The sequence below is a fragment of the Oryctolagus cuniculus genome, chromosome 1 (genome assembly GCF_964237555.1).
Source record: "Oryctolagus cuniculus chromosome 1, mOryCun1.1, whole genome shotgun sequence".
In the NCBI taxonomy this organism is placed as follows: Eukaryota; Metazoa; Chordata; class Mammalia; order Lagomorpha; family Leporidae; genus Oryctolagus; species Oryctolagus cuniculus.
Window position 1 is genome coordinate 165,722,768 of NC_091432.1, and position 14,330 is coordinate 165,737,097.

General features: G+C 36.9%; 1 protein-coding gene across 11 annotated transcripts in view; it reads right to left on the minus strand.

Annotated features, from left to right (window-relative positions):
• Positions 1–14,330, minus strand: part of RFX3 (regulatory factor X3) — a 340,088-nt gene that overhangs the window by 231,504 nt on the left and 94,254 nt on the right. For 3 of the 11 annotated variants that reach the window (XM_051846162.2, XM_051846178.2, XM_070051475.1), the window contains one exon: positions 4,435–4,493. The exons of the other annotated variants lie outside the window; for them this stretch is intronic. The gene's annotated coding sequence lies outside the window, so the exon portion shown is untranslated. The remainder of the gene's footprint in view (positions 1–4,434; positions 4,494–14,330) is intronic. 11 annotated transcript variants of the gene reach the window in all.

Below are 14,330 nucleotides of genomic sequence, written 5' to 3' on the forward strand. Positions count from 1 at the left end.
CTTTTCAGTTCTGCCTAATTTACCTACTTGCTTTGAAGGCAAAGAATGTACACTGTAGAGTAAGGATGTGGTATTCAAGAAATAAGGAAACACTGACTGAGAAACTCCACGTGTAAGATGCCTGTTACATATAAGACACAATGTGGGTCAGGAGGTTTTATAAAAAGTGAAAGACTTCTAAAGGAGAAATGTATTTCAGGAGCCTAATTCTTCATGACTTCACAATGATGCCTTACCAAACTATCACATGGAATTACACTTACACACACACACACACACACACACTCCAATGCAAAAACAATAGTTTTATATGGAAAATAAGATTATGCAAGAAAACTAACACACCTGAGATGAGGCTTTCTTATAAGACTATATTATAGTCTAGTCAGATTAAATGAAATTGCTTTCCTAACATCAATTTGACATTATCTAAACATATGCTAAGAATCCCACTTAGTTCCAAAACCATGAGTAGATAAAGAAAAACTGGAACTCTCGATACACTGAGAGTGGGAATGTCAAATGGCATAACCACTTCAAAAAGCTCTTTGGAAGTTGCTTCGTTGCTTCTAAAGTTAAAAACAGTTAAACATATGACCCAGCAATTCTATTTCTAGGTATTTATTCAAGAAAAATAAAAATATTTATCTGAAAAGGTATTTAAAAATAAATGTTACAGTAGCTTTGCTACTAATAGCTAAAAACTGAGAACAACCAAATATCATCAACAAGTGAAGAGAAAAATTATGGGATACTTATAAGGTCATAATCAACTATAAAAAAGAAAATAATTATTCATATATGTAGAATATGGATGAAACAACATTATTCTAAGCCAAAGATTCCAGACAGAAAAGAGCATAGGCGTATCTCCTTTTATTGTGCTTTATTTGTTATACTTTATAGATCTTTATGTACTTCATAGGTCTTTATGCACATTTGTGAGTTTCTAGTTATTTGTTTTACTTATTTGAGAGAGAGACAGCGGATGAGAGAAGCACAAAAAGAGATCTCCCATACATTGGTTCATTCTCCACATGCTCACAACAGCCAGAGCTGGGCAAGGGCAAAGCCAGAAACCAGGAACTCAATCTGTCTCCCACTTGCATGGCAGGGACCCAGCTACTTGGGCCATCAGCTGCTGCCTTTCCCAGGGAACACATTAGCAACTGGAATGGAGAGCAGAGTTGAGACCCAAGCACTCCAATATGAATTATGGCAACCTTAGAGTCTACACCCATCCTCATTGTGTCGTTTACAAATTGAAGTTTAGCAGCAATACTGGGTTTAAAAAAAAATCCATTGGTGCCATTTTTCCAATAACTCAAATAATAAGATTTTTAGCTTAGCAATATTTTTTAAATTAAAACAAGAACTTTTTTTTAAAACAGAATGCTATTGCACACTTAACTGACTACACTATGGTGTGGACACTTTTTTTATATGTACTCAGAAACCAAAAAATTTATGATCACATTATCACAATATACATTTTATTTATTGTGTGGGCCAAATCCACTATTATCTCCAAAGATGCCTGTGCATAATGCACACCTCCACTTGTATGAAATTCTAGAACACAGAAATCTCATTTACAGACACGGAAAATAGAACAGTGTTTGCCTTGGGCTGGGGATCAGAAATGGGCATGGCATTGAGTAGCATCACATGGGATCTTATGGGAATAGAAAAATGTTCTACAACTTGATTGTGGTTTTAGTTAACATAAATCTAAGTTTCTAAAGCTGGATCAAATATTTACCAAAAAGGCATATTTTATTTCTTGTATTTTGCATTTTATAATACACATACCTCAACTAAAGTGATTTTTAGAAAAACACAATTTTGGAAGTAACATATTTAGAAGAGGAAAATTATATCCACACCCATAGTTACTGTACTGCTGAGATCATATTAAGGCTATGATGTTTATTTCTATGAACATTTTAAAGAGAAATAAAATTAAAGAAAATTAAGAGGACAGAAATTTGAATGATAAGTGTAACTGGCAATACAATCATCTGAGATGTGTGTGAATGTTTGGTCTGCTGACAAGAAGATAAAATTGGGAGACATAATTGCCATCATATGTGTGAAGAGCAACACTCTAAGAGGAAGAGATACACGTCTATTGGGGGGAAATTACATGCACACAGATTTTGTCCTCAACAGAAAGAAGGAAGTCTTCCAAAGTATATTTGAAACACATAGCATAAAAAAAAAAAAATGCATGCATAGATTTCAAAACTAGGGGCACCAAAATAAATTTCATCTTTCCACAAATATTTTAAAATATCTTTGCAGAAGAAAATAATTATTTTAACTAGAGCTGAGATTAAAAATCAAATCATACTTGTTGAATATTTGTATCTCTCAGAAACAACAGAATATGAACCCTCTAATTAACTAGTTACTGAGTTCTGACTGCTCAATTCTTCCTGCCAGGCTTACTAGATAGGATATTAGATAGGATGATATATTAGATACCTGCTAAAATCCCTTTCTAAAAAAAATGTTTAATTGAAAGGCAGAGTTACAAAAAGGAAGAGAGACAGAGAGAGAGACACTCTTCCATCTGCTGGTTCACTAGAGTATATTTTGCTCCAGTCAAAAAACTTGAAGTTGGGGCCGGCGCTGGGGCATAGTGGGTAAAGCTGCCGCCTGCAGTGCTGGCATCCCATAAAGGGGCCAGTTCAAGTCCCAGCTGCTCCACTTCCAATCCAGCTCTCTCCTATGGCCCGGGAAGGCAGTGGAGGATGGCCCAAGTCCTTAGACCCCTGCACCAGCATGGGAGATCTGGAAGAAGCTCCTGGATCCTGGCTTTGGATCGGCGTAGATCCGGCCACTTTAGCCAACTGGGGAGTGAATCAGCGATGGAAGACCTCTGCTTTTCTCTGTGTGTAACTCTGACTTTCAAATAAATAAATAAATCTTAAAAAAAAACTTGAAGGAAAATTTCATCATTTCAAATTATTGAACTTTACAGTGGCAGCTAGTATGTCTTTCATATTTCAGTTTAAATATTTTAATTAAATTGTGCTTTATTTTTTAAAACATATTGCTGTCTGTCACTAACACATCCAATGCAGAATTCTTATTTGATTTAAGCCACCTAATGTGAAATTCTAATTTATTAGAAAATAAAATACATTTCAGAACTATTCATTTTCTGATGAAATTAAAAGCATTACCTAACAAAGCAAAGGGAAAAGAAATGACATAGAAAACCATGGCAAGCCATGTGTTGCCCATAAAGACAGATCACTAGTTGGGACAATAGTGCTTTTCCTATATTCTAGGGGAGAAACAAAAAAACAAAAAGCTCCCTAACAGTTGGCAGGGATGAGAAAAAGCAATGTTAAGCCATAGGTTGATTTAAAGGATGACAACCTAATGGTAATTAATCTCTCGTCACATTTTTTCCACTTTACTGTTCTCAGAAGACAAAATTTTCTTTCGGGGATCCAAGAGTTCCAAAGAAGTTAAATTCTCCTTTGTCTACTGGGATGGCAAATACATGCCAGATCCAACAGCTCTAAGATGGAAATATCTACAGCAACTGCATTCAAATAAATATCAGGACATGTGTTAGAAATACTCAAGTATGCTTTTTCCATGCGCAGGTGAATAGGGGCATCCTAAGCCTTAGGAGCTACCAAAAGTCATACTGGGCACATCAGAATGAAATCAACTCCAGGATGGCAGAACAAAGAAATCAAAGCCACTGCGCTGCTGGCTCATTCCCAATGTAGCCTTGTCCTCAAGCTTTTGAGTTAAATGAGCAATACACTTTGTGGCTTAAATTCATCAGTCTATTTTTTTTTTAATTATTGTTTTTCATTACTTGCAACAAAAATTTCATGCAAAGAAAATATACATCAGTGCACAAGACGTCAAAAATGCAAAAATTGGTTTTGGAACTTACAGTTAAATCTATAGAGTAATTTGGTGTTAGTACTGGCATGATCTAACTCTCCATTCATACAGAATCTTCAGTTTCTCATATATGGATATTAATATGAGCACTTATTTTAATGCATTCAAATGTCGCTAGACTCATTTCAACTACCTCTTTCACATCAGCCCTATACTTAGGAAGTCTGAACTGTATTTTTGAATCGGTGGAATAAAAAGAAGAAAACATCATTTCTGTTCTCAATTTACCATGGTGAATTAGAAGTTGGATCTAAGAGAAATCCTGAACCTTGTTCTAAATCCCAAATCAGAGCCTGGAGTATACAAAGACAGAACTTTTTAAACCAGACTACAAAGACATAAGATGGTAAAACCACTCAAGGAAAGATGCTATTAAAAGTAAAGAACCCCAGAATTAACATGAATCATAATTTAAAATATTTCAGCTAAGAATTACAGAGAAAAAAAAAACAGCATAATTAAATACTGGTAAGGACAGACTTAATTGGTCTCACTTACCACTTTGGAATTCTGAGAACCATTGCAGATTCCAGTCTATATTCCTCTGATAAAAATCTCTGAATAAAGAAGAAATAGGAGGCTGTCTTTGGTGAATTTCAGATACAAAATCACTTCAATTTCATTTTTTTTCCAAGTATCACTTGAGTAAGAACAAAACTTAAACATCTATAGGTGTCTGTGGAAAACTTTTAGCATGGCAATTCATTCCCACATATGGGGGAAGGAGATTGACAAATTACAATTCAGTCATCCTACCACATAACCAATTGTCTTATTAATTGACAAAATAAATTACGTATTCAGGATTCATTACACTTAAATAGAAAGTATAAGTGCTTTATGCTCTTCAATTCCATTAAAAATCTCACCTATAATTAGTATACCTTAAAAGTCATATATAATGTAAATATTACATATAGACTGAATTCAACCAGAAATATTCTCACAAAAAGTATGTTAATCCCAAGCTACATTAAGGTAAAAGCTTTAGGTAAAGGCTAGAATTTAGGACTTGTTTAGAAAGTAATATGCCTTAAAATTTTTTCTACTCTTTTTTGTTTCCCAACTGCTTACCAAAATTAAACAAAATAGAGACATTGCAGCATAAAAGGATCACAACCTGTAAGATCAAATTTTATTTCAGATCTACATGATTACATATTTTCCCCAATGGACCTGCACTTTTATAATCTGAAAATATTTTTTATTTTTAAATAAACCAGACAAAAAGAAGACCTTAAGAAGCAATCTTTTTAAATGCACAAAAAAAAAAAAAGCAGTACCTTCCCTGTATCCAATGCTGCCCCATGAAGCACCAAGTTAACTGCTCCTTCCTGAACAGTGGCAGAATATTTAGAGCCACTTGGCTGTTTCCTCATCCCCACAATGATGAGTTCTGGAAATTTCAACACTAATGCAGCACCTTATAATCTATTAATATTCTGGGGTATTGATAAGCTTCTGAATATGTAAACTGATGTTTCCTTCATCAAAAATGATAACTTTTTCTGGGGCCAGTGTTTGGCACAGCAGTGAAGATACCACTGGGGACTCCTGTATCCCATGCTGAAGGGCTGGGGTTTGATTCTTGGCTCCGCTTTCAATTCAGCTTCCTGCTAATGCACACCATGGGAAAACAGCAGACGATGGCTCAAGTACGTGGGTCCTTGCCACGCACCTGGAAGGACCAGACTGCAGAGTTCCGGGCTTCTAGTTTTAGCCTGGAATGGCTCTGGCTGTTGCAGTCATTTCTCTCCAGTGCCTTCCTGCCTCCCTCTCTCTCTCTCTCTAACTCTGTATCTCTCAAGAGGATGAGGATGAAAAATTTTCATGAGAACTTTTTGACCATTACTTCTTAACCACATTTTATGCCCAAATTCTCATGCTTTTTTTCTTCTGTAAATCCAATTATATGCACATTAGACAATCAGGGGCTGTCCTTGAGGTCTCCCAAGTCTCTGCTCATCATTCTTCAATCTTTTTTCTCTAGCTTCTTCAAACTGAATAAATTTGATTGACAGTTATCAAGTTCACTGATTTTCTTAATATTGTATTTATACAGTAAATCAAATTAATTTGTAGTTAGTTACTGTTCTTTCCATTTATAGAATCTCCATTAAGCTCTTTTTTAGTCGCCATTTCTTTGTCAAGATTTCCTGTGCACTCATGATGACCATAGTTTGTTTGTTCTGTTTGTCTTACTTCCTTATATGCATAGGCATATATAAGCTTCTGTCAACTAAAACCAACATGTAGATCATCTCAAGTTCTGTTCCTATGGACCTTATTTTCTCTTGACTATACATCACATTTTTTCCTAGATTTCGCATGTTCAGTAACTTCTTTATTGTATAGTGAACATTGTGATAACAAAATGTACAAAAACTTAAGAGTCTGCTATGTTCCTCTGAAGCCTTGTCACTTTTGTTCTTGGGGAGTGCAATTATTTCTTGAATATCATGAATTTGTTTATGCTTTGTTGGAATTAATTTGAGGAAATCTCAAGCTGTTTCTTAAGCTCCTCTACTCTGTCAGGGCCAAACTTCTGTTTCCCCTGTAGATTTCATTGATATACAGTTTTTAACCTTGTAAGGGCGGATAAAGTAAGCCCATAGGAGTGGGGAACATCCAGCTCAAGGACCACGTAAGACTTGTGTAATTGTTTGATAAGGCCCTGTCAAAGCAACCACAGATGGGACTTGATGGACTTAGTAAATCTTTAGCAGGCTAACTGTTAAAAATTCTGTATTGTTTGTGAATGATATTATAGATATTCAAATTGTCCTTAGCAGGAGAAAAGGTTCCCCATCCCTGAGAGGATGTTGCTATAGTTTGAATGGATTCCCTCCAAAATTCTAGTGTTGAAACTTAATGGCCAATGTAACGAGGTGGGGTGTTGGGAGACATTTGGCACATGGTTAAAATGCCACTTGGTACACCCACATTCAATATTAGAATGGCTCTCTTGAATCTCAGCTCCTTCACTTACAATTCAGCTTCCTACCAATGAGGACCCCAGGAAGCAGATGATGGATCAAGAACTTGGGTCCCTGCCACCCACATGGGAGACTCAAGATGAGTTCTGGGCCCCTGATTATTGTCTGGCCCAGCTCTAGTTATTGTGGGCATTTGGTAAGTGAACTTGCAGATAGAAGATCTCTCCTCTGTCTCTACCTGTCTCTTAAATAAATGAAAATAAACAAATATTTAAGAGGTTGGAGACCTTTAAGAGTGATGATATTATAAGGACTCTCCTCAAGGTTGGGATTAAGACCCCTACAGAGGAAGCCTTCACACAGAGGTCAGTTCTCTTGCTACTCTGTATTATGCTATGTGAGGACACTGCATCCCTCCCCTCCAGAGACACAGCATTCATAGTGCCATCTTGAAATCAGAGTGCAACTTTCAGCAGATAACTGAACCTACTAGCACCCTGATCTTGGACTTCCCAGCTTACAGAACTGTGAGGAAACCAATGTCTGTTTGTAATGAATTATCCAACCTCTGAGATTGTTATAGCCACGAAAATGAACTAAGATGGTTCCTTCCTCTTAAGTTGTAGACATTTTGGTTCTTACCCAGATGCCTAAAATATTAATAACATCAGTCTAATGGGTTTGGCACAGAGCTCCAATGTCCACCTGGAAACAGTGACATGTCTTTCCATTCTCAGACCTCTAGTAGACACTCTCTGGTAAGTTCATACAGTCCGCTTGGCATATATACTGACCATCCCTCAGACAAGGACTCAAGGGAACACACTTCTCAAGTTCTGGACCCCCACTATTCCATGGAGCAGTCTTCTTTCTGATGCGCTGCTCCAGATTTCAACTGCTTCAGTAGCACTGAACTCTGATCTCTGCCTTTTAAGCTCACAGGTGTCACTCTTTTCTCCTGGAGCCCCAGGTCCCTGTCACAGTTAGGAAACTGTCCTTAGTGGAAATCAGCAAATGCAGGGCTCTTTCTATCAACCTGCCTTTTCTCAGTGATCACAGCCCTGCATTTTCTGTTTCCAAGGCCTATCAGAGAGTTCCCTCATATATTTTGCTCATGTTGTTATTGTTCATGGATAGTCAAACCATTACCAGCTACTCCTTCAAGGACAGAAGCAGAAGCATGTGTCCACATTATTTTAAAGAGTTTTTTTGTCTTTTTTATTCTCTCAATTTATATATATATCTTTTTCTCTCCTCATCCCAAATTTGTGTAACTTATCAGCCAGTTCAGTGCACATGCTGTGTTAAATAATTTTAATAAACTATCTTAGAACTATAAGATATTATAATAAGACCCTTTGAAATTATTAACATTATTATATAAGTTTGGAAAGTTTGTTAAGTATAAGGAAAAATGTTTCAAATTTAATTTTAAAAGCTTTCCTCCCAAACTTATTTTCCTTTTTCATGAACAATAACAGGACAAGCAAAATATTATCAATACCTTACTGTACCATATTGCTTTTCACATGCTTTCCTTTGCTAAAGTATGCTTGCTTATCTTTATCAAGTCAAAACAAAAGCAGAAAATTCAGAAAACTTCAAGTTACCAGAATTTTCATTTCCCAATGTTGACATTGGTCTGATCTCAGTGCCATACAACCATTAGAAGGACAAATGTCTTCTAGCTATATTTAAAGATTGTGGAACCATCTGCATGTCTCCAGACAAACCATAAGAGATTTAAATGAGAAGGCAAAGTACATATAATACAGTTTTTAAATGCTTAGAAAAAATTTACATGATGCAGAGAGCCCAAAAATGAAGTAGATTTTTTCTTTGTCAATTATGGATTTCCTAATTGGGTTAGATACTAGAAATGTTCAAATATCAGTTTAGAGATAGGCAAGACCAACTATCCATCAAGTACAGGGTGTAGGGCCTACAAACATGTTTTAATTTCTATTGAAATGAGAATAACTGGAAATTTAGGTGAAAGAAAAGTTTAGCCACAATTTTAATTTATATCAACACTTTCAGAAAATTTTCAAATTGGCTAGGAACCATAATTTCCCACAGAATCTGATTCTGTGTGCTTCTAGGGTATTGGGCTCCAGGTATTTTTTTCATTAAACTAGATAAGGCATCCTTCCCTGTAGGTTCTTTGAGCACTCATCTCATCCCTAATCCAGGGATCTCTTCCCTAATTCATTTCCCCTGATCTTTTCAGTTTACATGAACTGTACCCATTTGCTGACACATGGAAAATGTTGGGTAGATAGTACTTTGGGTAGATAGACACTTACAAGCCTCTCTTAAGTTACCATGTGATAGATGATATCTTTATGGTGGCTACACACCTGTATTATATTTGTTTCCCACAATAAAGAAGTGGACTTGGAGTCTCCAACTTCAAATCAGCCTGCAACGTCACAAATTCCTAAGAGGATTGTTTTTAACCGCAACCCATTTTCAGAAGTGCGATAATAATCACAGTGAGAAACCACGAAGTATCATCAAATTTAGTTAACTTACTTTACCAGTTTAGGTGGATTTTCCAGGTTCTCTTAATTACTTATCATTCATAGCTATTCAAGCAAGTGATATCTATATCCAAATCATGGTTTATTTATAACAATACTCTATGCATTCAGAGAGACCAAGATAATTTTCAATAAGAAAAGGAGATATGTAAAAAAATAAAATGCTTTCAATTACATGCCAAAGAAATCTTGGAGGTGAGTGTACCACTTAGTACACATAGAAGCAGAGTGCTCTGGACTTCAGCTGGGAATGAAGTATGGATAGCTGTTATGATCTAACTATGAATCTCTTCAACTCCTTTCACCTCAGTGAGGTTTTCAGTCAGGAGGCCTAGGTCCTAGTTCTAGCTCCAGTGTTGTGTAGTCATCAAACACGTTTGCCTTTTAGTCTGTTTCCTAAGGAAGATATATAATCATACTCTCTGGCTTAAAGATTTATTTTATTTGTTTGAAAGGCAGAGTGATAGAGAGAGAGATAGACAGAGAGAGAGACATTGAGACATTGAGACAGAGAGACAGAGAGAAATTGATCTTCCATCCACTGATTCATTATCCAAATGCCTGCAATAGCTGAGACTGGGCCAGGCTGAAGCTAGGATCCTAGAAGTCCATTCAGGACTCCCACATGGGAGGCAGGTCCAAGCATTTGGGCCGTCATCCACTGCTTTCACAGGTGCATTAGCAGGGAACTGGACTGGAAGCAAAGCAGCCAGGACTTGAACTGTTGCTCTGATAAGGGATGCTGGCATTGCAGGCAGCTGCCTATGCTGCTGTACCACAACACCAGTTCCCTACATTGACTTCTAAAAAAAATTTTTTAACTTATTTGAAAGGCAGAGTTAAAGAGAGAGGAGGAGAAAAATGTAGAAAAAGGTCTTCCATATACGATTCACTCCCCAAATGGCCACAACAGCCAGATCTGGGCCTATCTGAAGCCAGGAGCTTCTTCTGAGTCTCCCACATGGATGAGGGGGCTGAAATATTTGGGCCATCTTCCACTGCTTTCCTAGGCCATAAGCAGAGAGCTGGATCCCATATGGGATCCCGGCACTGCAGGCTTAGCCTACTATGCCACAGCACTGGACCCTTTATATTGACTTTTTAAGGTTCCATTTATCCTACTACAATGTGAGATCCTCAAGTTCATGGATGATATTTATCCTATTCACCAGTGAGTCCCTACCAAGTAGCACTATCTATGACACATATAGGAACAAATTCATGTTAAATAAAAAATTAATTTTGTTCAGAGGGAATTCTCATCTCATTTTTATCAAATGGATACCTCTTAAGGAACCTATCCAGGATGTGAGTATTACATTTTATCTGAATGGGAGTGTACTAGTCAAGGTTGTACTTTATAAGGATGCCCTCTCTCAACAAGTGATTAGATCAAGGCTGGGCATCTGACTACAGCTAGTCTGCATTCTGTCTCCTGGGATTGGGACTCTGGTCTCTCTACTGGTCACTCTGACTAAGGAGAAGTGCTGGGCAAATACATTTGGTCATGTGCACATGAAGGCACTGAAAAGAAAATCTATCAAGTGTGATGAAGGAAGAAAACCATAGAGAGAAGTATAAGAGATGAGGAGCAAACTACCCAGATTCCTGATGGCTTTACTGATGGCAAGTTCCGGTTCCTCATAAAGCCAAACACTTCTTTGAGATTTCAGGAGGTATCCCCTTTTCCTTCCATATTTCTATTTTAGATGGATTGAGATAGGTTCTAATACTAAGAACCAAAAGAATATGAAAAGATAATACTTTCTTTCTTAGCCAAACATACCTACTTTATAAAAACTACACAGAAGCAAAAATATGTCCAGAAAATTCATCAAAATTGCAGGAAGGGAAAATGTTGAATTGAGAAATCATCAAGTTTTCAATAATTATAGTCTAGTAGTCAATAGTATGTGTATTATAAATCATTTTGTTTTTAGCAAAAGTAAACACCATTACATCAACAGATGAGAGTGATGATATGAAGACAAATGTATCTTAAAGCCACTACATACTTCTATAATTTCTCCAGGGAAAATTTGCATCAAGAACTCTTAGCTCCAAAACTGCCTAGAACATCGCATGCTATCACGGGCCCTAAAAACATATTTAATTGTAAAAATGCTAACAATTCTTGGGATGAGCCATTCAAAATAACAAATGCTTTTTAATGCAAAAGAAACAAGAAGAGAGGGAAATATGCAGTATTTGCAGTAGAAATGAAGTTCAGAAGAAAGGAATAGGGGAAATTATCACAATCACTTGGAATTCTACTGCTCAGCCATACAAAGTGAAATAGAAAGTAGTAAGTTTGAGCCAATAAACTCCAAGGAATCTCCTATAACTCAATTACCTCAAAATGTGAATCAATTTTTTGTCACCCTTACAGCCTACTACTCCTACTTAGTTTCTAAAAAGTAATTGCTAATTGAGTAACCCACATTTCTGTTAGGATGTTAAAATCGAAGTGACAAATTTCTAGCAATTTCCTTTTACAACCCAATTCAAAGTATCTATTATTTTCCAAGCAGTAAATGAAAATGTCAAAAACATTCTTGAGTAGATATTTAGTTGTTTTCTGCCAAATTAATGAAAGGGAAATATTGCACTCTGAATTGGTTAATTACCATGAATCCTTCTGCAAAGGGCTCCTGTCTGCAGAATTAAGCCAGCTTTAGTTGGCACACTGCCCAAATATTCATGGAGACTAGACTATAGGCTCCACTGTACTCAAACGACATTTAGTGTTTGGCATGATTCATCTGCTTACAAATCATCATTCCTAACCACTATAGACATCCAATGTCTGAAGTAAACAGGGCAGAAACACCTGCATGCAATAGGGATATTCTGTTCCTTTGAAATGCTGTGAGGTAGATTTAGAATACAGAATGAACAAGAATATCCTAATTAACATATCCTCTAGAAACTACATCCACTTTAACAAAAATCCTCTACTGACATTACTTCAAGGAAATGCTCTAAGAAGAAAGTGACTTCAAGCAATGGAGGACTTGGAGAAGCTCCTTTTTCCTATGTTCTAGGCTAGAGTTAATGGATCTATTTCATGTATAGGCCTCTGGGGTACCCACACATGGATCTCACACCTCCCCAGTGCCTGGGATTTAAGATAAACATGCACTGATTTGCCTATTTCAAAACCTAGCAAAATAACTGTCTTTTGAGCATAACTCCATCTCTTTTTTCTCCCTTCTTCATACAGAAATTAAAGACCTAGAATGACATTTCTCCATGTTGGATAACATATTGGCTAGACTTCTTAAAAACTGGAAAGGAAACTATTTCTCAACTTTTTGAAAAAGCCATTCCACCAATCCTTTTGAGGAAAGAATGGGTAGGAAGATGGATATGGAAAAAATTAGGTGTTTATCTATCATCCTTTTTGAATCTCTCTCAAGAAGATGGAAGAAAAGATACCAAATCAAGACACAAATACTGACAAGCAAAGAAACACAGACTCTCTTCTCCAGGCTGTTTTCTGTATGGTCAGGAGCAAGTACCCAAGGCTCCACTGTGCCAATTTATTATACAGTCCTGTATCAGAGAACAGGAACAGTACAGAAGCCAATGGGCAATCATGAAAAAGGATCATTCACACTATCATATATTTCAAATCTAAGTGCTGTCGCCCAAGCAAAATTAATAAGCAAAGTTTTTCCCAGACAAAATAATTCCTATAAAATCCCTCATCAAAAACGCTAAGAAGGCATTAAATATAAAGGCTCTGAGAATGGACATAGGAAGTCTATACCTACCTTTAAATAAATTGCAGCTGGCCCAGTAGGACAATAAGAATGTTTAAAGGGTCTAGAACTCATGAGAAAAGCAATATAAAAATAAAAAGTGGTAGAAAAAGTGAAACAAGAAACAAAGAACAGGTGGAACAAAGAAAGAACAAACACCAAGATAGCAAGATGGCAGTCTGTTTTTTCTTTTAATTGCTTTAATGTTGTCTTTCTTCTTATTCTTATTCTTCTTCTTCCTCTTCCTCTTCTTCTTCTTCCTCCTCTTTTTCCCTTTATTTTTTTGAGAGACAGAAAGAGAGAGAGACCACTCCCACTCACTGGTTGACTTCCCTGAAGACCAGCAATAGTTGTGGGGCCGGACACTAGGAGCCAGGAATCCAATCCAGATCTCCAAAGTGAGTGGCAGAGACCTAAATACCTGAGCCATCATGACTACCTCCCAGGATCCACACAAGCAGGAAATCAGTGTCAGGAGCCAGACCCAGGAGTCGAACCCAGGTAGTCCAATGTAGGATGTAGGCATCTTAACAACATCTGAACCTCTAAGCCAAATATTCACTCCAGGATGACAGTTAAAATGGACCATATCAGGAATTATAATAATAAATGTAAATGTTCTCAACACTCCACGTAAAAGGCAGAAGTTAAGAGTCCCAAGAAACAAAATCACAACATACCACCTTTGAAAAATGCTCATTAAAAACAGAGATATTAAAAACAAAAGGATATAAAAAGATGCATTCTACTAACACCAGTCAAAGCAAACACCAAGGGAAACTCCAGCATTTGGCCTAGCAGTTAAGATGCTGGTTAAGATGCTTGCAAACCATATCAGAGTACCTAGGTTCATGTCTAAGTTACAGCTCTTAATTCCAGCTTCCTGATAATGTGGACCACAGGAGGCAGCAAGTGATGGCTCAAGTAGTTGGGTCAGTGTCACCCACATTTCAGACTTGCACTGACATTCCAGCTCCTGGTTTTCGAATGGCCCAGCCCTAGCTCTTATGGGCATTTAGTAAGTGAACCAGTAAATGGATGCTTTGTCTCCATGTCTGTATGTCATTCTCTATTTCTCTTTCCCTCTCTCTGTCTCTCTGCATATCTGTCATACACATTCTCTTTGTATCTCAAATTAAAAAAAAAAAAAC